Raw genomic sequence first — 24,386 nt, forward strand, 5'->3', positions numbered from 1 at the left:
GTATTGGAATCTCCCCTTGAATGCTCCTCACCTGATATTTGTGGTTGGTGGGCTATCCGTCCTGCTATTCATTACAGGTGCGCTGCTGCAGGGTACAGGCTCTGATGGACCAAGGTACGTCACTGGTCCGCTTGCCCAGTCCGGCTGTGGCTAAGACTAGCCTGCCCTGATCTGCCAAGGTAAGTCTTTCCTTGTCTCCTACTTGTTATTTGTCTTTCTCTTGACTTTTCCTGTTGTTTTACTCTGTCTTCTTTCTTGTCGTCTTGCTTACTCCCTTTTAAGGTGTCCTTGCTGTTAGCATTAGCTTTTACGATTCTAAGTGATCCGACTGCGGCTGATTTTGCCGCGGCTGGAATGTTTGCATGAGAAAAGTGCGAACTACCAAAAGTTTGCACCTTTCTCATGCGAACATGCTTACATACTACGGGGGCTGCAGGGGTTCCCCCCGCAACCCCTGCTTACTATACTATAAAGTATAGTGAGCAGGGTGTTGCGGGGGACACCCCTGCAACCCCTGTTTTTTTTTTTGTTTGTGGGTGTGCTGCGGGAGTGTCCCCCGCAACACCCCACTCACTATGCCACACAGTATAGTGAGCGAGGTGTTGCGGGGGACACCCCTGCAGCCCCCGCAGTCTTTTTTTTTTTACTTACCTGCAATGCTACCACCAAAGGTTCGAACTTTTGGTGTTCGAACCTTTTGTGGTTGCATTTTTCAGTCATTTTGTACGGTCTGACCTTTTTTTTCAGTCCGATCAAACAAAACCGCTTTTACGTGCTGTTCTTTCTCTCACATGTCTTTTCCTTCCCCTGCAGGTGTCGGGATGAAGTTGGTATCCGTGGGGCAAAATGCTCAGACGTACCCTGTTTTGGATGAGCTTGCGAAGAGATGGAGCGTTGCGCTCAGTAACCCGGTAAGTGTGACTGCGCGGGGTTTAAATTGCAGGGTGAGCGTGAGTCTTTTGTTTTCCCAAACTGACCTGTTGTCTTTCTTGTTCTTTTTTCCAGGTGCTGAGTAGCTGTGGTTCTAAGGATTGATGATAAGGCCGCTGATGGAGTTCTACAACAGCATCCGGAAACAGGTAAGTGTTGATCTAATCATGGTGGTTTTGTCTTCTTCCTTGCAGCTGAAGCTGGATGTCGTTGGAGCCAAAACGGGTCCCGTTGCTGCAGAAAACAGAGAGCTGGTCACGATGAGCGTCACGCTGCTTGGGAGCAGTGTAACGCGAAGCCTGGATCTCAGCAGGGGTGGAGCTTAAATACTGAACCACACCCTGCCACTCCCAAAAGACTAGTCTGCATACACTGCTTGCAGGCAGACGCAGTAGCTCACCAACCCTCCATCTTGGAATAAGGGAGTAGAACATCCTGTTCCATGTGAGCCTGGTGCCAAAGGTGCCTGGACTGAGCCCAGTTAACTCCTTTTGGTGCACAGGGCGATCTGTTCAGATTGGGGCCCAGGAAATGTTTAAAGGCTCCCACTACATTATGGGGTACTGGTGCCTCTGAGCACTGGATTGTGACATGAGATCCGGGGGGGCATTTACCTTATAGAAGGAACTCTGGTGTATTCTCTCCTGTTTACCAATCATGGGAGCTGTGTAAAATATTAGTGGTTAATTACCTAAAAACAAAAAACACAACAGACAAAAAAGAGAGAAAACAAGAGAATGGTGCATGAATATGTGTTACAATGGGTAAAAGCTGAGGGGCTTAGCCCAGAGGCCTGTTTTATAGTAGGCGAGGTCCTTTTGCATATTACAACTGATGAAATCGTAGCCATGACTGGTGCCTTGGAACCCATCACGGGTAAAGTAAAAAGTATAGGCTGCATACCTGGTCAAGATACTAAATGTTATATGCTATGGTATAGTGCAAGTTCTCTTATAGGTAAAACCTTGCCCACAGAGATCCAAGACAGGGAAACTTCAATTACCTGCCCTGTCTGGAGGTTAGATTCATGGACCGGGATTCCTCAGCGACCAGAAGCTACCTCCTCCACTAAAGGCGCTATAGTCATTGCTGCGGTGGTGGTTGAAGCTGTTAAAGTAACTATGGAGTGACAATCCCTGTCACCCGTGCTCTGTGAACATGGAGCCTACACCTGCCTACGGCCCTTTTCCGGTGAACGACTGGTGCCTAAATGAGAAGAAAGCTATGAAGTATGGGCCAACCTCACTCAGCCTATGCTCCATGACTGTAAAGTGTCAGACCAAGAAAAGAGGAGGCGGGTGATAGAGGCCATAGTAGGACCTGCATTACAGATGGTACAGTCCCTTTTTCACACTAAGTCCTGACCCTACATCCATGAAAGTGATGGATGCACCGGAAGGAACATTTGGCACCACCGAATCAGGGGAGGAATTACTGATGAAGTTTCATGCCACTTCAGTGAAGGTGGGGGAGAAGTTATCTGATTTTCTAATGAGGATTGAGCAGATATTGTGCTTTGCCCACCAGAGGAGGAGAAGAAACTTCCCAACTAAACCGCTGTGATTTGAAGCAGTTACTTTGATGGGCCAAAGAGGCTGCCATACCTATTTTGCAGTTGAGACTACGTGAGAAACTGGACACCCCGCCTTCCTATGAGGCCTTGCTAAGATCAATAAGAGCACTGCAAGAAGAAACAGGCAGTGTCAATGTCCACAGCCATCCTGTTCAGGGAATGATTTGAGAGCCCAACCCTGCCTTTGCACAACAGTGACAGATTGAAGAGTTGCAACGACTTGTGAAGGTCTTGCAGAACCAGCTGCTAATAAGCGAAAGGTTGAATGCATATCCACAGCGAGGCCGAGAGGGTTTTCCCCATCACGTGAAAGAGAACAAAGGGCTAACTTCCCTTAAAGCTACGGTACTTAAAAGAAGAGCTGAGATTCATCATAAGATGACTAACCAATCTACGAATCCTCTCTTAAACTTACTAAATCAAGAAATCTCTAAGGAAACAACTTCTTACCATCTAAAAACAAGCATGGAAAAGCTGCATAAAGAGATAGGTTGGTTCCCTGTATTTAAGGATATACATACCACAACTAAGAAGGCCCTATCTAAACGTATAGATTTATGGGACTGGCTCGAAAATTATGACCATTTAAGTAAACTCACAAAGTACCAATTTGTGCAGTATAGACTCTACATCTACCTGAAGCCACAGTTGTACCTAAACCTGAGTCCCTCTAGTAAGCTTAGACGCTTCCTTCTCTTGCTGCGTCTGGATTGTCTTCCGGTATTAGCCAATAAGTGGGTAGAGAAACATATATTACCACACGAAAGATACTGTCGCATGTGCAAGAACTCTTCCATCAACGAAACAGCTATGCACATTTTAACAGCCAGTCCTACAATGCTCGAAATATATGCCCACATAGAAGAGCCATGGTTTTGGCATCATAGCCTAAATTCAACGTCTATAAAAACTCAAACAGCGATGTACAGCATATGGCTGAATATCGAGAAATCTTTGGTGATAAGCATTTAGGCCTATAACAGTTAAATTACGCTAATGCGAATAGGACTAGGCAGACCTAAAGTACATATCACAAGTTCTAAAAGACTGCTTCCTTTTATTAGGTCTATGAACTTTTGACTTTTAATCTAATGAAACTAGCTGAAAGTATATACAGTTCTTTAGACTAGGAAAGGGGAGACACTGATTAGTGTAAATTCTAAGTAATATGACTATATGATGACAAATTAACTAGATCCATCATTAATAATTCGATCATAAAAACAACTTATCTTGAACTAGAAACATATGTCTCCCCTTGTCCCGTTTGACTTTGGCTTGTTTATTTTTGTTTGTTTAATATTGTTTGATCTTATTTTATTGATGTTATATATCTGTATTTTATTTTTTAATATATATATGTGTAAAGTTTATATTCTAAACTGTATCACATTATTATTAAATTAGGATGAAAGAGAACAAAAGACATTTTGATGAGCGCAAGATGTCAGGTCCTGTACTCAATATGCCTCGGAAGCTGCTGAATCCCTCAGACCCACAAGAGTGTCTAGTGCACAACTGGTTCTAGCTTATAGTTGAACTCAGGTCACCCCCAGGGGAAGGGGGAAATGGGACAAAACAATAAACTCAGACACTGGCTCCTCCTCTTCTTCAGGTGGATATCTGCATGAAGGGAAATAAAAGAACATGTGGTAACTAAATCTGTTATGACTGCTCCTCACCTGCTTATCACTTCTTAAAAACGAATTTGTACCTGAGAATTCCTCTGCTCAAGCTTAGAGGAATGAAGCAACTGCACCCTTACAACATGGGAAATCTGGGTCTCCTAAAGTGCAGTTGTGTGGAGAAACTTTTTTATTATAAAGATCTCTCTTTACTGAAGAGTCCTGTTTTATCCAGATGCTTTGTATTAAATCTTGCGAAAATCTTTGGTAGATAAAATCAATCTCTTTGGGTTCAAATGATTTTTCTTCTCACTGTCGCTTTACTTGAAGAATAGAAGATTCTTTAAAAAACGGTGTCACTCCTCCTATCCAAATAAATGTGTATTCAAAAATGCCCTCAATTGCATTATCCCATAGATTTTGGAATACGCACTTGAAGAACAGAAAAATATGCCTTAATCCCTATTTAAAAATAACTTTTTTCTTTGCTCTAATTATAGCCTATTTAATTCCTTAGAATACCTAAAGCTAATTCTACTCATTCCTTCCCTAGAGTTACACTACGTGCTCCTAAATAACTCTGAATTATTCTGTCCAAAAGAAGGAAATGTTTTCAGCACAGCCTAATCTAAGAAATTCTTCTTTTTATTATTCCACAGAAAATTAACGCTAAACATTTGACAGTAAGAATACTGGGTTTCCGCAGTGCGCTTTTGTCTGCGCAGACATTTTCAAACAACATTTGGGGGCCGATTCATGGAACAAACGTGCGCCGAAAATCGTTGCGCAAGCAGGCGCAAGCAGGCGCAAGCAGGCGCAAGCAGGCGCAAGCGCAAAAAAACAGGCGCACGCGCACGCGTGCGATACATGGAAGTCCCTGCGCGTGTTTCCCTCGGGATGTGCGCCAAACCGTGCATGGCGCACACGTCACTACAACATCCCGAAAGACGTGCGCGACGCGCACAGTGAAAGCGCACAACCTCGGCGCATACACTAGAAAGTGGGCGGAACACGGGGCGTAACTCGCGGAATGGGGAACAACTTGCGAAAATAAGGGCGTAACTGAGGATGTACTGCAGGGAAGCAGACGGAACGCCCACACGCACCCGAACCATACGTATTCATGGAATCGAATAGGGCAAAGCCACGCACAGCGAAAGACACGCACAAGCCGAAACACGTCCGCCACACGAAGGCAGGCGGTAGCGTCCCTGCGCATTACAAAAGTGGCAACATACAGCAATTGTGCCTGTGCGAGCGGGGCACGTGTATTCCGGGGGTTGCGCGGGAAGTCACACACGCGATCGGGCCTGGGGGAGCGGGCTACGTGTATTTCAGGGGTTCGCGTGAACTTTCACACGCGATCGGGCCTGGGGGAGCGGGCTACGTGTATTTCAGGGGTTCGCGTGAACTTTCACACGCGATCGGGCCTGGGGGAGCGGGCTACGTGTATTTCAGGGGTTCGTGTGAACTTTCACACGCGATCGGGCCTGGGGGAGCGGGCTATGTGTATTTCAGGGGTTCGCGTGAACTTTCACACGCGATCGGGCCTGGGGGAGCGGGCTACGTGTATTTCAGGGGTTCGCGTGAACTTTCACACGCGATCGGGCCTGGGGGAGCGGGCTACGTGTATCTCAGGGGTTCGCGTGAACTTATTCACGCGATCGGGCCTGGGGGAGCGGGCTACGTGTATTTCAGGGGTTCGCGTGAACTTTTACACGCGATCGGGCCTGGGGGAGCGGGCTACGTGTATCTCAGGGGTTCGCGTGAACTTATTCACGTGATCGGGCCTGGGGGAGCGGGCTACGTGTATTTCAGGGGTTCGCGTGAACTTTTACACGCGATCGGGCCTGGGGGAGCGGGCTACGTGTATCTCAGGGGTTCGCGTGAACTTATTCACGCGATCGGGCCTGGGGGAGCGGGCTACGTGTATTTCAGGGGTTCGCGTGAACTTTTACACGCGATCGGGCCTGGGGGAGCGGGCTACGTGTATTTCAGGGGTTCGCGGGAAGTTCCACACGCAATCTCATCAGGGTACGTGTATTACAGGGGTGCGCGGGAAGTTCCACACGCGATTGGTGGAAATCCACGTGTGTTCTGTCATCACGTGCAATGTGGGAAACACGTGCGCGTCACGTCACAGACGCGCTCACGCGCTAAGGGCCTTTGGTCCAATGAAATCGCGTATGCGTGAGCCACCTGCAGGGGCCGTGGAGGGTGTAGAGGGAACAATGCAATTCACGTGTGGTGCTCCCCGCGCACCCCTGTAATACACGTATCCTGATGGAATCACGTGTGAGACTTCCCCCGCACCCTGAAATACACGTACCCTGATGGAATCGCGTGTGGAACTTCCCGCGCACCCCTGAAATACACGTGCCCTGATGGAATCGCGTGTGGAACTTCCCGCGCACCCCTGTAATGCACGTACCCTGCTGATATGGCGTGTGGAACTTCACGCGCACCCCTGAAATACACGTACCCTGCGGAAATCGCGTGTGTAACTTCCCGCGCACCCCTGAAATACACGTACCCTGCTGATATCGCATGTGGAACTTCACGCGCACCCCGAAATACACGTACCCTGACGGAATCGCATGTGGAACTTCCCGCGCACCCCTGAGATACGCGTACCCTGCTCGCACGGGCCCAATCGCGTGTGGAAATTCCTGCGCACCCCTGAAATACACGTACCCTGCTGACATCGCGTGTGTAACTTCCCCTGCACCCTGAAATACACGTACCCTGCTGATATCGCGTGTGGAACTTCACGCGCACCCCGAAATACACGTACCCTGATGGAATCGCGTGTGGAACTTCACGCGCACCCCTGAGATACGCGTACCCTGCTCGCACGGGCCCAATCGTGTGTGGAAATTCCCGCGCACCCCTGAAATACACGTACCCTGCTGACATCGCGTGTGTAACTTCCCCTGCACCCTGAAATACACGTACCCTGCTGATATTGCGTGTGGAACTTCACGCGCACCCCGAAATACACGTACCCTGATGGAATCGCGTGTGGAACTTCCCGCGCACCCCTGAGATACGCGTACCCTGCTCGCACGGGCCCATTCGCGTGTGGAAATTCCTGCGCACCCCTGAAATACACGTACCCTGCTGATATCGCGTGTGGAACTTCACGCGCACCCCGGAAATACACGTACCCTGCTGACATTGCGTGTGTAACTTCCCCTGCACCCTGAAATACACGTACCCTGCTGATATCGCGTGTGGAACTTCACGCGCACCCCGAAATACACGTACCCTGATGGAATCGAGTGTGGAACTTCCCGCGCACCCCTGAGATACGCGTACCCTGCTCGCACGGGCCCATTCGCGTGTGGAAATTCCCGCGCACCCCTGAAATACACGTACCCTGCTGATATCGCGTGTGGAACTTCACACGCACCCCTGAAATACACGTACCCTGCTGACATCGCGTGTGTAACTTCCCCTGCACCCTGAAATACACGTACCCTGCTGATATCGCGTGTGGAACTTCCCGCGCACCCCTGAGATACGCGTACCCTGCTCGCACGGGCCCATTCGCGTGTGGAAATTCCCACACACCCCTGAAATACACGTACCATGATGAAATCGCGTGTGGAACTTCCCGCGCACCCCTGAAATACGCGTACCCTGCTCGCACGGGGCCAATCGCGTGAGGTACTTCCCGCGCACCCCAGTGATACACGTAGCCCGCTTGCTGTGCTGGTACAGGGTTAGCGCAGCCCTTTGCGCTGGATTGGGTATATTGATGGCTTTTCCCTGCGTGAGAGGCGTTCTTGGGGGCGTAACTGGCGCTGCTGCAGGGTCGCTGCGCCACTGTGCGCCACGGCTGGTTTTGGTGGCTGGAATCCATGAATACGCTATGCGCGGAAATGGATTTTAGCGCACGCGGCTGGCGCAGGGATTCGCACGCGCACACTGTGCGCCAGCAGCGTGCGCCACTTGTGCGCTGAATTCTATGAATTACCCCCTAAAAGTCCACTATGGCGCGGTAGGATTACCCAAAATAAAACAGAAACTAACCTAGAACAAATATGAACTTTTCACTAAAACGCTTGCAGAGACTAAAGAGTCACTCTTAATGTAACTCCTGCGATTCCTAACCAATGAGTAATCACTTGACAGCAAAGCGATCAGGATAATAAACAAGCAGTCACGAACAAAATATTTCAGAAACTCCTTACCTTACTTTGCCACCACTATGCCTCTGAAAACAATGTCAGCGATCGCCTAGCGTAACCCGGAAACAAGAATAACAAACGGAGGAATAATTGCGCGTCACTCTAAAAAGAAAATAGATACAAGGTCAAATAACGAATCTGCTAACGCAATTCCAAACCTGACTGCATATACTGCGTGGGTGCGCGAAAAAACCCTTTCATTCAGAAGCTACTTCAAAGAAAAAAAATGAAAATGGAAAAAGAGAGAAACAAGAACCTTTACCCTAAATTAATTTTAGATTATTTTTACTTGTTAAAACTATTTATTTCTAATTAGTTCTTCTTATTAATATGGATCACACTTATTTGGAAATAGATTCAAGTCCAAATCTTCCTGCTTGTCTTCAGAGCTTGTTTCTTCTTCTTTATCTTGAAAATGAGTCTTTACTGTAAATAGTTTCATGAATAAAGGTCCAAAGTAACCAGAGATCAAATAACCAGTCTCAATGATACATTTTGATGAAAGGCAGTTTAGAATGTTCTGCCCTATCCTTGTTTGATCCACAGCCAATCAGGACTCCAGACTGCCTCCACCATCTTGGCTTGGGAAATCTGCCTCACTCTGAATGAACTAAGTTAAGGGCCAAAATAAAATGAAATCAAAACTGGAAAAAGCATATGTACAAGTGTATTAAAAGCAAACACATGTCAGAATAAAGATTCTCTGGAGCTTACTGCTCCCTACTGCCCTGAAACCTGACACAAGAGACTCGAGAGCATATTTCCTCCTCCTCTACTCCTTTGCCACCTTAGAGATTTTGCCATAGATGTTGAGATGACACCCACTCCACCCGTCTCTCTACCCAGACCAGAACTATGCCCGAGTAGCGGCCCATTTTAATACACGAAAACCGACTCCAGCCCGAACATTGTCAGGAAACGCTCCAGGAGGTTGTAGCGGAGGAGCAGTTAGAACCTTGACCACAGGAGTGAGCTCCACGGCCAACAAGTCCCACAGCTCTACCCGGACCCGGCATTCTGAACTACCTACCACCAGGTACCACATCAAGGCTCATGGAAGTTCCACAGCTGACCATATCCGCCTAGTCCATGAGCTCTGCCACTCTAAGAAAGGGACACCAGTCACCTGTCAGAAACTGTGACCTCAAACCACAAATGTTCCCTGAGGCATTCCTACTTGCCTCATTGGACCCACGATGACCATCTCAGTTGATCTAGAAGGGTGAAGAAATACTGCGTTACTGTACAGGGGCTCCCAGGTCACCATTGTCTATGAGCCCTACTATTAACAATATATGTCCCACCTGCCTTTGGAGACCTGCCGTAATCTGGGGTATGTCAGAGTGAAGATCCACCTGAATCAGAATGTGGCTGAGGTGAAAACAACCTTGTCCACACTGGCATTAGTATGCACCACCAAGAACCAGAATCCAGAGGTTCCCCTGGTTATGGGCACCAACTCCGTCTTGTTTGGTACCCTCGAATGTGTATGGCGATGGCTGGTCCCAAGTTTGCACACTCGTTGAACATGCGCCCCGCTTGCCAGCAGGCATATCTCAAGCAAAGCCAGGAGAAGGCAGCACAACTTGATGGGTCAGTGGGACTCCCACCAACCACAGTCAACTGGACATACTGCCTTGTCAGACGGTAATGGTGCCGGGCCATGTACAACTCCAAGGGACCTACAACAGGAGATTGGTGATGGACCTGCTGGAAGGAGAAGAACTGCTGGGAAATCTGATGGTCCAGCGCACATTAGTAAGTGATACTGGGAAGGGGGTGACTCACATTCGAGTCCCTATCACTAATATCACCAAATAAACTGTAAACCTCCCAGGCAGGCTGACAATCGCCCAGCTTCACATTGCTAATTGATGGCACATCCAGCCAGAACCAGGGGCCTAAACCCCCTTTTGGATAGAGGAACAATGATGTGTACCTGTGCATTGACTACCGGCGACTGAACAGCAGGATGGTGTCCGATCCATTCACTACCTCCACGTTAGAGAGAATTCTCTGTTTAGGCTGAATTCCCTAAACTAGTAAGTCCCCCAGCAGCTTTGCTGGATTTTTGGGGTTTATTTTTTTCTCCTGCCAAGAGTGAGACTCTTTTACCCTCACTCTTGGACATGATTTGAGTGTATTCCTTTGACTCTAGATGTGTTTAGTGGGCTATGGGGTCTTTTACTCCATAGGGCTTCATGTGTTTTTGTGATGTGTGTTACACAGCACCCTCAGTGCAGTAACACAGGGGTGTCATAGTGACCCCCCAGTATAGACTCCATACCCTGGGACTGACTACTGTCTCCCAGGGCATGTAAAGTCACCATTGACTTTACTAGTCTTGAATTCTGAACAGAACCAGTACAAACCATCATATTCGTTAGTCGAGTTTTGGCTGGTGGCAGTGGATACTACTTTTTATATTCAACCGCGAATATTTCTCTATGGGATTTTCCCATTGTTCGAGGCTACTATCTTTATTTATTTAATTACGATAGCCTCGAACATACCGCCGGTTTATTTAATTATTATTAATTCTCCGGTTGGTATTTTTTGCTAAAACTCGGTTCTAAAATGGCGTTTGTGTTCTCTTCTGTGACTCCAACCCAAGTTGAGCCCTTTGTTCTACTTTTTGGCGGGCTTCTCCACAGAAGCCCTCCAAAGTGGTGCCACTCTGTCTGGGGTACTTAGGAGGGGTGGAGGGGGATTTAGGCACCCCCTATACTGAGTTGCCTAGGCAACTCAAGTCGCACTCCGTCCTGATTGGCCCAAGTGGTGAGCCGGCCGGCTCACCACTTAGCATGTTTGAGTGACAGCTAGGCTGAGTGAATGGGGGTTTTCTGCATAAAAGCAGGGCTTTGGGGACTGGAACTTCAGAAATTGCCACAGGACCTAAGAATCCGACGAGGGAGAAGCTGAGCCGACCTGCCACGACGACACCACCGGTTGAGCCCTGCTGGACCGTCTCACCACTTTTCCCAACGACAGAGGAGATCTCCCGCCGGAGAGTCTTCTTCCTTTGACTGGTGGGGATAACCAGTTTCACCGTCTTTTCGCCTTCCCGACGCATCTCGTGGCTGCCTTGCCTGTGCCAAGCACCCCAGCAACCGGAATACCACGTTTTACCACGACCGCGAAATAAAGGGTAATACCTTTATCCAGAAAACTCTGCGGCTGGTTTCTTCCCTGGCAGTGCAACAACAACCTTCATCTTTCCTCCAAGTCGAGATCTTCTCTTCCTCTGGATGACGCCGAGACTTGCACCCGCTGCCAGGAACAACTGCCACCGCTGGAGGATCCTTCCCACTTAAGGTACCGTGTTCCACCTGGCTTCCCTTGCCACCGACTGTACGGGGTAGATTTAGCCCCCGGCTTTTGAACCTGGGTTAGCCTGGGACACCCTGGCTAAACTTTTCTGAGCCTCACTAAACTCTTTTCAAACTCTCTGCAAGACTTCCAAAGCCTAGTGTAACTGTGTGATCTTGGGCGCATTTCTGCTCCGCTCTCTCTAAGAGTGGGCCCAGCCTATGGACTTTGGCTCACCAGTGACTTTTGCTCTTCTGCCTTGCTAAAAGTGTTCCTAAATCTTAGAGTGGTGTATCTTCACATATTCTGTCTTTTCCCTCCCTTTTTCATGAACTTATTGGAGTGCCATCTATAGTTAAGCGCTCACCTCTAACTGGAAATAAGTGGTGTTAACTAAGACTTGTCTGATAAGGAATAAGGGTTGTATATATCATAATAGTAACTGTGTTTAGAGTGTTTTACAATAAGAGTGCTGGAGTGTTTCAAACAGTGTGGTTTTAAATAAATAATTATATACTTTGATACCAAAGCTCTGGTCAGTGTTTGCTTGTGCTATTGTGTCTGAGTGCCTATTGTGTATACTTTGCATACTGCCTAACTCTTCTTGAGGGAAGTCTGACTGCTCAGCCACAGCTACCAGGTAAATCTGGGTGGTACAGACTGCTACCAAGTGGGTTTACTGCTAACACCTGTAGTCCGAAATCTTTTGCAGTGTTCCCAAAGGGAACTGCACAGGTTTCTGCCTAACACTCCAGAATGGATGAGGTCCTTGGCTGTTTGGTTGGGAGCAAGTGGTTCTCTGTCTTGGACCTAAGGAGTGGATATTACCAGATTCCTATGTTACCTGAGGATAAGGAGAAGACTGTCTCTATCTCCCCCTCGGGGTTTTACCAGTTCACTTGTTTGCCTCAGGGAATATCGGGAGCATCCGCCATGTGTCAACGCCTGATGGAGAAGACAGTTGGGGATATGAACTTACTTGAGGTACTGATTGTGTTTGGGGGGACCCTAGAGGAGCATCACCAACGGCTACTGAATGTTTTAGATCATCTACAACAGCAGGGGCTGAAAATGCCAGTTCCGCCTCACCAGTGTGAAGCATATCTGCTGAAGTAGTTAGAGTGGATCCTGCTAAAATGGAAGCCCTTGAGACTTGGCCCCATCCGCAGAATCTGCAAGAAATGAGAAGCTTCTTGGTGTTCTGTAATTACTACCGCAGGTTCATGCCCGGATTCGCCAACATAGCCCAACCACTCACTGAATTAACAAAGGGTTATCCGGCCCCACAGAAGATGGAGGCTAACCGTGGGAGGTAGTCCATGACGCAATACCATCCCAAGGACAGCTTTGGCCTGCGCTGGAGTGAGAAGTGTGCCTTTGCTAACCAAAAAAAGACTCTTATGGAGGTGCCCGTCCTGGCATATGCTGATCCCCAAGTCCCCTATATTTTACATGTGGATGCAAGCTTGGATGGACTGGGTGCCGTACTCTATCAAGAACATCAAGGTACCACTGGGCCTGTGGCTTTTGCTAGTCGTCGACTGAGCTCATCCAAAATGAACTACCCCACCCACAAACTGGAGTTCTTAGCCCTGAAGTGGGCAGTATCCAAAAAATTGCATGGCTGTCTTTACGGAGCTACTTTCACAGTGAGGACAGACAACAATCCTCTGACCTATGTCCTCAAATCTGCCAAACTAGATGTTACTGCCCATCGCTGGTTGGCCGCACTGTCCACGTACAACTTCCAGTCAGAATATCGCCCTGGAGTCAGTAACGTGGACGCAGATGCCTTGTCCGAAGTCCATTCGTTTTGAGACAGCCTCGATGGCCACTATGAAGGCCATTTGCCGGGAGGGGGATGTGCCATACAACCGAGTCAGACTGCTTTATCGATTGCCTGGGGGGGCCAGAAAAGGGGGTCCCTGTGAGTTACTGTGATGCAACCAGTCTGGCAGCCCCGAACTGCCGCACATGGACTTGACAGAGCTGAGACAAAGACAATTGCAAGTTCTGAAGATACGTGAAGTGCTGCAGAGCGAAGAGGCTGGCATGACAGGGCCTGCAGACAGAAACAATCTGCCAAATCATCATATATATATCATAAGGAATAGAAGTCGACAGTGCTGAAGGGAAGAGCTATATAAGGAGAGCCAAATCCAGGGTCGACTCATTCACCGACTTGTGCTACCCCGCTCGCTTCGTGCCATGGCCCTGCACGCCCTCAATAACCAACATGGGCATTTGGCAAGTGAACGGACACTAGAACTAGTATGCAGTTGATTTTACTGGCCACGCTTAGGCCTTGAAGAAGAGGAGTATTGCCACACATGTGCACGATGCATTGCTCGAAAAACCTTTAGCCACCGAGCTGCTGCACTACAACATCTACAGAGCTCTGGACCCATGGACTTAGTTTGTGTGGACTTCCTGAGCCTTGAAATTGACAAAAGTGGGATTCAGAACATTTTAGTGGTGACCAGCCTCTTTACCAGATATGCCTAGGCCTATCACACATGGGATCAGAAAGTGACAACCATAGCAAAGGTACTCTGGGACAAATTCTTTGTGCATTATGGCTGGCCTGCTCGGCTACACTCTGACCAAGGGTGAGACTTTGAATCCAAACTAATCAAACTCAAGAAGTTGAGAGGGATGAAGAAAGCGAGAACATCTCCCTATCATCGATAGGGGATGCGCAAGCTGAACCATTCAATCGTAATTTGTTAAGTATGCTGGGGACACTGAGTTCCAAAGAAAAGCTGAAGTGGAGCCAACATGAGTCAACGCTAGTCCACGCCTATAACTGAACCAGGAATGATAGCACTGTGTTCACCCCGTATCAGCTAATGTTTGGAAGGGATGGCAGGCTACCCATAGACTTGAGTTTTGGGACCTCCCTGCAAGTATGTGAGAGACCTTTGGGATCAATTGCCAAATGCTTTCCAGCTGGCACAAGCCGCTGCCGAAACAAATGCACAGCAAAACAGGAGAAGGTATGATGATAGGGTCAGGTTCCACCACCTGCAACCTGCCGACAGAGAGCTTGTCAAGAGTTTAGGGAAGAGAGGGCGAAACAAGCTGGGAGACTGATGGGAATCGCAACCGTACCTGATCGAGAGACAGTTGACTGGGTTGCTGGTGTTCCGACTGAGAAAGGAAGGCACCCCGAGGGATGTGACGACCCTCCACCGAAATCACCTCTTGCCAATAGGGGATGGTGTAGAAATGGATCCAACTGCTGGTGAAGTCCCTGTTTCCCCCGAGTAAGAGGATCACCCGAACTCCGTCACAGTACACAATCCAGAGGGAAGCCCTTCATCCCTCTAGACCAAATACTGTACCGTCTGTGGCCTCCAACGCAAAGAGAAGAAGAATGTGGAGGACAAAAGGGCCTCACATCCCTGAGGTAGCCCAAAAGTCCTCCGACCATCAGTCCAGGCTAATAGAAGAGGAAGAAGATGAACATTCTGAAAGCTCAGAGATGGCCTATTGGATTGGAAGCAAGCTTTCAACTCCAGATCCCTCCAGACAAACTGAGAACTGGAGAGACATATGGACACCTTCCCCATGACATCAGAGGATCTATTACCAAGGTCCGGCTCTCTGACCGAGGATAGGCCACCTGAGTCAATAGAACTTCCTGAGACTGCCTCTGAGTATCATTCAGAGGGACTTTGCGAGCTGCGCGCATTCTCAACCAGAGTCAGGCCGGTTAGAATGCTGAATTACGAAGCTCCGGAGACCAATCTGAAGCCATCAGAATAGAATTTCATGTGTGAGCTACTACTTGTACAGTGTTATCCTTTTTTCCAATGTTTTATGCTCAACAATGGTGGAATGTACAGATGTTATAGAATGGGAAATATCGAATGCTATTGTATGTACCTAGTCCAGCGGAGTCCTTTGCATCCTGGGAGCTCTCTACTGCAAGTCAGCAAGGGGTTAACTTTTTTGCTGGAGGTGGCGCCATTCACACAAAACCTCCTGGAAGCATGGAGGGCGCGGAGTCCAGCGGAGTCCTTTGCGTCCTGGGAGCTCTCTACTGCAAGTCAGCAAAGGGTTAACTTTTTGCTGGAGGCGGCACCATTCACACAAAACTGCCGGGAAGCGCGGAGCGCGCAGAGTCCAGCGGAGTCCTTTGCGTCCTTCGCGCTCCGGTGTGCAGAGGCGTGGAGGCGGGGGTGTGTGCGACTCACTGGTTATCTGCTCGTGTTTAGAGCCCTCGGAGCCGTATCTGGATCTGCCTGCGGACGGCGCGCGGCATACAGCGCTGTGGACTTCAGTGCCCTCGGGCTTCACGGTACGCCCATAAGCTTGTCTGTTTTGGAGCCCGACTGCTTACAAGGATTGTAGGAGGGTGGGGGGGGAGAGTCAGACTTTGGCAGCTCCCCAAGCTGTCGGGCGTTCCCCGCCCTCTGTTTCCAGCGATTTCCGGTTTCGGGTTTTGGGTGTTGGATTGCTTCTCCATGGGGCATTTGGACCTTTGTGGAGCCTTTTAGGATACGCTGAAGGGTACTGTGGTAAAAGGAATGCTGGGCTCATTTATATTAGCAGTGGACGTTAACAGTGGACTTTAACATATGATAATACGATTTTTAATTTTGTTTTTAATTCCATATATTACGTGGCTCCTCTACTTGTTTTATCTGTTCTTATTTTCTTAACATAGAGCTAGTAGTAGGGAGGGGGGCTACGAGGGGTTTGCGAGGGGGCTGCGAGATATTTCTCACCCCCTCTCCGCCTCTAATGGTTTCTTTTTGCATAAGTCGCCCTATTCTGCCCTATCCTGCCTACTTTTGAGTATCACCAAAAGCATAGACATACTCCTGGACTACCAATTCGAGATTGTCTTTGCCACATTTGCTACCATAGGGCTATTTATCATTTGCCTTAGTTATATATTCTGTTTTTAAGGCCAGCCGGCATCTCTTCCTTATCCATACTTTTACTGTGTCTCTCTTTGTTTTTTCTTCGGGACACAGCATTGTATTTATTGAGCATTCTCTTAGTGTGAATTAGTGCTTTATTCTTGGGCACCATCGGTAATTTTGATTGCTTCCTCCAGTATTGTGGCGTAGCAGGAATTTGGGTATTCTGGGCATTTGAGATCAACCTCATATTGTCTATATGGGGAAGAGAAAAGCCGGGGGGGAGGGGTGACCCTAGGGAAACAGGCAAAAAAAAAAAAATGTCACAACCATAAAAACCATTAAACCAATGAAAAATGTCAAACCAACCCCTAAAACAGCCCCCAACACATCCCAAACATCCCTGGACTCCTATATGGATGTTATGGCCAATAAAACAGAAAACTGCATGAATGCAGCCGAAGCTGTCTCTAGAGAGGCCGTCCCTCGGTGTGAGGGACTGGGTATCGAGTGTGTGGGGTCCGAAGATATAGGTGCTAGGCCTTTGGAGACAGGGGGTGATGGGATGGGGGCTAATATTGGAGTGGGGACAGGCCAGGCGCTGACGCCACCTCCGCACCCCAGGGAGGGGGTGCCTAGGAGCAATAACAAAGCTCATGAGGATAGGGACTCTGTATCATTGGACTCCTCCACAGTTAGTGAGGTGGATAAAGAATGGCTGGAGGCCTTATTGGACGAAAAGCTAAAACCACTCGAGCTGCTGTTGAACTCCTTGAGGGGGTTAAAAGAGGGGGTTTTAAATACTCTGGCAATCATGGATGATTCAATTAGGACAGTTTCTCTTAAACTGTGTGATCTGGCTAGTAGTATTGAGGAAAGGGGGGTGGTTGATAGGCTCTGTCCTTGCCCCCCAATTGCATCCCCAACTGGCAGCTATCCCTCTAGTGGGGTTAAGGATAAGGTTGCACAAGGTAGGCAATCAGCTGTCATTGTCACAGTGGAACAGGATGCAGTCCCAGTAGCTCAAAAGGGGGTGAGTGGGCCCGGAAGGGACATGGACGAAAGTAATCTGGAGGCAATTACAACTGCACAGGGGCAAGGGATTGGGCAGGGGAATGTATCAATTCTGAATCTACCGCCGGAAGCGGTCCCCTTTGTTGGGATCATTACCGGTTTGCCTGGGCTCCCCCCGGGGAGTTTTGAATCGACACTCTTCCTGATCAACAAGGCATCCCACTGGATAAACACAAATTTGATGGGGCCTAAGATAGACCCAAAAATCATCCGCAGGGCTAGGCAAGTGGGCTGGGTGGGGAACAAGCCCAAGAACATGATTGGGGATTGTGTGGTGATAACTTTTTCAGACGCACAGTTAACAGGCTACCTTTTGAACACCAATTTAGCCCGGGGCCTTAAGCCTAATAGCAATAGATTGTCTAGTAAACTTCTTCCTCTGGACTATTTTTATGTCCGGGGGGCGCAGGTGGGCGGGGCCAGCTGATGGGTAGTAGGATTGGTGGGGGATATGTAGAGAAAAACACCGCTTCAAGTCGGCCGCTACCAACCAACACATCGTTGGGCGATTGGAGCATTATCCCAACTAAGAAGAGGCAGGGTAATGTCATGGAAAGGAATGATTTAGCCCCCCTGCCCCTGGATAACCACTATGAGATTTTAACCTCCTGCGAGGATGTAAATTGACAAGAGGCTGTCATAGAGGCTAGGGCACCTTTTGTATCCCTTGGGTGCCCCGCAAGTAAGAGCCCAGTGTTTCGCCTGCTTTCTTGGAACATCGCATGCTCAACTAGGAAGTTGAACATGGGGCCGGTAAATGAGCTCCTTCAAGCTAACTCAGTGGTCCTACTTCAAGAAACATGGGCCATAGAACTCCCACACCTCGACGGTTTTATCTCATACGGTATTCCGGCAAAGAAAAAACTGAGAGGCAGACATTATGGCGGATTGTGCATCCTGATTAAGGCTGCCCTCGAATGTAGGATTGAGGTGATTTCAACGGGGATGGATTTTTTGCAGGTTGTGTTATTATCAACTGCAAAGGGGGACGCAATATGTATTATCAACTTTTATAATAGCCCCCATATCTCGGAACTAGACAGATTAACCAAGGTTAAGAGGTTTATAAAGGAATTATTGTCCAAGGGCAGGAACAAAACTGTATCATACATTTCGTGGGGGGGATTTCAACATAAAAATGGGAGGGGGGTAGCTATGGACACTTTAGACCCCCTGGAGGATATGGTAGAGAATATCCCACCTAGGTGCATGAGGGACGAGAGAGTGTGCCCAAAGGGTCTCCAGTTAAGCCTCTGGCTGTTGGAATGGGGCTTTTGAATAGTTAATGGTCGCCTAGCCCCGGACATTCCAGGCCAGGTGACCTTTAACAATCATATAACTTGTCAACAATAGATTACTTCTGCATCTCTGTTAACCTATGGGAACGTACTGAAAGTTTTGAGGTGATGGCAGACATACATAGCGACCATTTTCCCATCTGTCTGTCACTTAAGGGTCTGCTGGGGGAAGGGGGTCTCGAAGGACATAGCTCCTAGTCCATTGATGGGCGTGCCCAATGGCTCAAGACAAATTAAATGGGGGACCATCTTAGAGGAGGAGCTACACTACAATTCAATCAGCGAGAATGAACCCCTTCTGATGGATATTTTGGGTGATCACCTACCTGGGAGGGTAGTCGTTGAGAAATTTGTAGGATTGTCGGCTGCCCTCACAACTAAATTCACTATAGCCATAAGGACAAAGGGGAATTCAACGAAGAGGGGGTGGTTCGATGAGGCCTGCAAAAGGGCGAAGAAAACCCTGTTGTTAATACTAAAGGATCCTTCCAGCAGTAGAACTGCGATTGTTCAAGTCAGAAAAGTATACCAACAGGAGCTAGAGAGAAGGAAACTCGAGATTGAAGGGGTGGCCGGGGAAGCTTTTTGAATGCTGCCATGAGAGGGGACCAGAAGGCATTTTGGGCATTTGTAAAAAGAGGGCCGGAGGGGTGTTAGTCTAACGAGGGCAGCGGAACTCATGTGGAAGAAGGGGCATGGCTATCCCATTTTGGGAATATGTTTGGGTCAGAGAGCACACAGGCCCACGCAGATCTTGCAGGGTCTTGCCTGAAGTTTGTGGTGGAGGAGACTGAAAAGGCCATTAAGCTCCAAGCACATAATCGAGCCCCGGGTCCGGACTTGATTCCATCCGATTTGTTCCAAGATCCGGTAGACATGTGGGCACCTCTTTTAAAGGTAGTGTTCAATGCCTGCCTACAATCAGGGAAGTATCCACCCTCCTGGAAAAAGGCGATAATTTTCCCAATTTTTAAAAAGGTGGACATGTCCAACCCCGGCGCGTATAGGCCAATTTCTTTGCTGGACTCCTCCTTCAAGATTTTTGGGAGAATTCTGCTGGCCCGTATAGAAACCTGGATTGGTGAACAGTCGATTCTTTCGGACATTCAATTTGGGTTTCGTCCCGCAGTGGGTACAATGGAACAGAGCCTCAATCTGTACATTCTAGTGGCCAACTCAGTCTTTTGTCGGGGTGAGGCAGTTAATTTGGCCTTTATGGACCTGAGCACGGCCTTTGACAAGGTGGACAGAGCTAAGCTCTGGGCTGTGCTTGGGTCCTTAGGGTGCCCTGGGGACATCTTGTGGGTGTTGGTTGACCTACATACAGATAACGAGGCTTGTGTGCGTAGTGTACCAGAGGGGCATTGCACTGCCTGTTTTCAGGTGGGGTGTGGTGTAAGGCAGGGCTGTGTACTGGCCCCTATCTGTTTCTGCCTTTACATTAACGGCCTCTCACAGGACCTCCTTGATATTTTGGCCGACTTCCTGATTTTGGGGGCAAGGGGCTTCCCAGTATTGGCCTATGCAGATGATACAGCCCTACTAGAAAGAACCCCAAGGGCTTTACAGGCTCTGATAAATGCCTATACAACATTTATGGGTAACCTGGGCCTAAAAATAAATACCAAAAAATCAGTAGTAATTGCCTGTGTAGGCAGAAAACGCTCAGTGCCCATGAAACTGATGCTCTGTGCTGGGGAAATCATACCAAGAGTCAAGGTCTTCGACTATCTGGGAATTACTTTCTCAGAAGCTCTATATGGTAGGGCCCATGTGGCCAAACAATCTGTAAAGATGAGCCAGCAACTAGGAGGCATTTATAGATTTATGTCAAAGTGTAGGGGCCAGCCACTGGATGTGATCACAAAGATCTATGGTGTACCAACTGTGGCAACCACTATGTACTGTGCACCCATTTGGGGCTTCCAGAATGCGGCCGAAATCCAAAGTAAAGAGATCAAATTTTTCAAAAAACTGTTGGGGCTTCTAACCTGTGCCTCTAGAATAGCAACGCATAGAGAACTGGGTGTGGAGTTCTGCGAGGACCAGTGGCCGATGGCACCACTTTTATTTTGGGTTCGGTTGTGGGCCAACGAACATGCCTCTCTTTGTCATTTTATTATTCGGGCTGTTTTGGGTAGAGCTGGATGGCAAAACATCCCCTGGCTCGCTTATATCTCCAAGATTCTGGGGGAGGTCAATCTAAGTGTCCTTTTCCCGCCCGCCTCATTAATAACTAAGAGGGAGCGGGCAGCCCACAAAACTGCACTGGGGGAGATTGAAGTGAGGGAAATAATTCTTATGGAGTATGGCCACAAATCTGGCCAATTCCATACCAGCATTAGTAGGCCTACTGGAATACAACCGTATTTAACAATGAGCCCGTATAAAAAAGACAGGTGGCTGATTACAAGGGCCCGGTTTGATTTCCTTCGGTTGCAAGGGAATACCTATAAATGGAAAGGCTTTTCTGATTCTGCGGGCTGCCCGGTCTGTGGTCATTCCCGGGAAGACCTAACACACCTATTGTTCTTTTGTATAGGGTATGTAGGCATTCGCAGAGCAACCTTGATTCCCGCCCTCAAGAAGACAGTGATCCGCACTCATAAGGAAGCACTTGTGTTTCTTTTGAGTGCCGACACGGTCTACACAGCTTGAGCACTACTTATGTTTTTGAAAAGAGCGATGTATTTTAGAAATAGCCTATTAAAACTTCAAGGTGGTGTAAATTAGCAATGTGAATTTTATAACATCTCTAGTAATGGTTTTAAATATTTGAGTTCTGCATTTATGTCTGATTTTATTATTTGTTTTTATGGGGCCTCCATATTTGAAATTATGTGTGAATTGATCTTATCATATGTTGCTTTACTGAGAATGTCCATTGATTCTATTTATTCGGAAGTATTGACCTTTTTATGAAATTGCAACTTTTATATGTGTATAATATTGTTTTTTGTTGTTTAATGGATTTTTATATATCCGAATAAACTTGTTTGACTGACTGTATGTACCTAGGGAGAAGGTACATTCTTGGGGACAAGGACTGGGGGGGAGTGTAAAACCCCACATTCCAGTGTGGGAGTTTCATTGTAATGTATGAAGGGTGAGCTTACGTGCATAAAATCAGTCCTGTTTTTATGTCTGCAGGTATTTCTCCTTCCTAAAATCCTGGGGGACTTGGTACGGCCCACCCGCAGGGGGAATGGGAGCGTGGATGAGGTGATTTTAACAAAAATCCTGTCACCGTCTCCCCACCCTCAGCAACAGGTGGACAGGACCATGGATTGTATATAGCCACGGCAAGCAGCGTAGAGGGAGAGAGAGCGTTGTCTTCAAGAACACCCAGGTCATCCAGGCCCTCTGTGCTGAAGAGGTCCACTGAGGGCAGTATGGGCCTGCTTGCGCTCTCTCCTCTCCAGGGTCGAGGAAGCAAGTAGTGAGGTCGGCAGATCAGCGCAGGCTTGTAGCGTCAGTGTGTTTGCGCCAGTCGATGGGATAGAAGGTAGCAGATGTGAGTCTGCCCTTCCCCTCTCCATGACAGGAGGTAGGAGCGGAAAGGTTTCCGGAGCCAGCACCATAGTGCGGCAAGTTGGAACTATAAAGTATATTGTCTGGCCGTTTCCAACCTTGGCGGCATATGTCAATTTCCTGTTACATTTTGATGAAGAGAATGTCAGAGAGTGTTGGGGGATATGGAATAGCAGGGTATTGCTGATACTACAGTCAGCTGCGTGTTCATGTAAGCAGAGCTAGAGAAGGGGGCTGAGGGATTTAGAGAAAGCCTCAAGGGAAGGGGCGCCTGTATTTTGGAAGAGAATTTAGTCAGGCAGCTCTTGTCAGAAAAGAGCTAGCGTCAAGACACTCTGCCGGAAGTTGCTCCTTAGATCTCACCTCACTGAGCTCCTAAACCGGGAGTTACGCTCATTGCAGGTGTTTCAGGGGATATCTAGGTAATGGCCAATACTGGCCCGGACAACCAAGTGGCTCTCATGAGGGATGTTTTCTCTCAGGACCTAGGAGACTACTTGATGGATGTCCGCACAGTAAGGGGCATAGATGGTAGCTGGCAGCTGCTGGGCAGTGCTAAAACAACATAAGAGTTGGTTATTTATCAAATGGGATAATCCCTATCGCAAATGCCCCACTGAGGTGAAAGAGCTGTTAAAGTATCAAATGTGACACATTTTGCTCACAAATGCCTCTCATGAAGTGAAAGAGTTGTTTTTTCATCAAATGTGACAAATCTTGCTCGCAAATGACCCTCGTGAAGTGAGAGTATTTATATATCTAATGTGACAAATCTCTCAAAAATGCCCCTCATGAAGTGAAAGAGTGTTTATTTATCCAATGTGAATAATCTCGCTCGCAAATGCCCCTAATGAAGTGAAAGAGTTGTTTATTTATCAAATCTGACAAATCTTGCTCGCAAATGCACCTGATGAAGTGAAAGAGTATTTATCAGATGTGACAAATCTTGCTTGCAAATGCCCCTCATGAAGTGAAGGAGTGTGTATTTATCAAATGTGAATAATCCCGCTCGCAAATGCCCCACTGAGGTGACAGAGTTGTTTATTTATCAAATGTGACGTATCTCGCTCGTAAATGCCCCTCATGAAGTGAGTGTTTATTTATCAAATGTGACAAATCTCACTTGCAAATGTCCCTTATGAAGTGAAAGAGTCATTTATTTATCAAATGTGAATAATCTTGCTCGCAAATGCTCCCATTTAGTTAAAGAGTTATTTATTTATCAAATGTGAATAATCCCGCTCGCAAATGCCCCACTGAGGTGAAAGAGTTGTTTATTTAGCAAATGTGAATAATCTCGCTCGAAAATGCCGTCTCATGAAGTGAAGGAGTCATGTATTTATCAAATGTGAATAATCTTACTCGCGAAGGCTCCACATCTCTGTGAAACAGTTGGTTACTTACCATATGTGAAGGATGATGCGCTAAGGTACTCTCACCAAAGAGAAAACAGTTATGTAGTTATCCAATGAGACTGATCTAAGTCATAAGTGTTCCCACTGTAATATTTGTTTATTGGTTTATCCACTTTGAATGGTCTTGTCCCCCCCCCAGTGACCACACTGGAATTAAAGAGAACTTGAACTATTGGAGGAAATGTAAGAATGAATCCTAAATGTCTGTGCATCAACTGAACTAGATGACATTGTAAATGCCATATTAATCGGGCATACCGAGAAGCAGATCTGTTGGTCTATTACAGTTATATAAATAAGGAGTTTTACTCTATCCAAATCACATGAGGCTGAGACTGTTTATTTAACCTGCTGCAACCATAGGACGGCGAGCCACTAGGGCTGGCTGTCAATAGGGAAAAGCCTAAACCATCCCCCCTGGGTTCACATTCGCAGATGTGTGCGCTAAGGTGTAGTGGTTCTACGTGATTTCGGCGAAAGTATTTTTCAATGTGGGACTTTTCATCGCCACGTTTTCATCGACCAAAACTCTTTTTTTTGTTTTTTTTTTATTTATGGGTGGGTTCC

This window comes from Ambystoma mexicanum, chromosome 4q, assembly GCF_040938575.1.
Source record: "Ambystoma mexicanum isolate Mex_15411 chromosome 4q, UKY_AmexF1_1, whole genome shotgun sequence".
Classification (NCBI taxonomy): Eukaryota; Metazoa; Chordata; class Amphibia; order Caudata; family Ambystomatidae; genus Ambystoma; species Ambystoma mexicanum.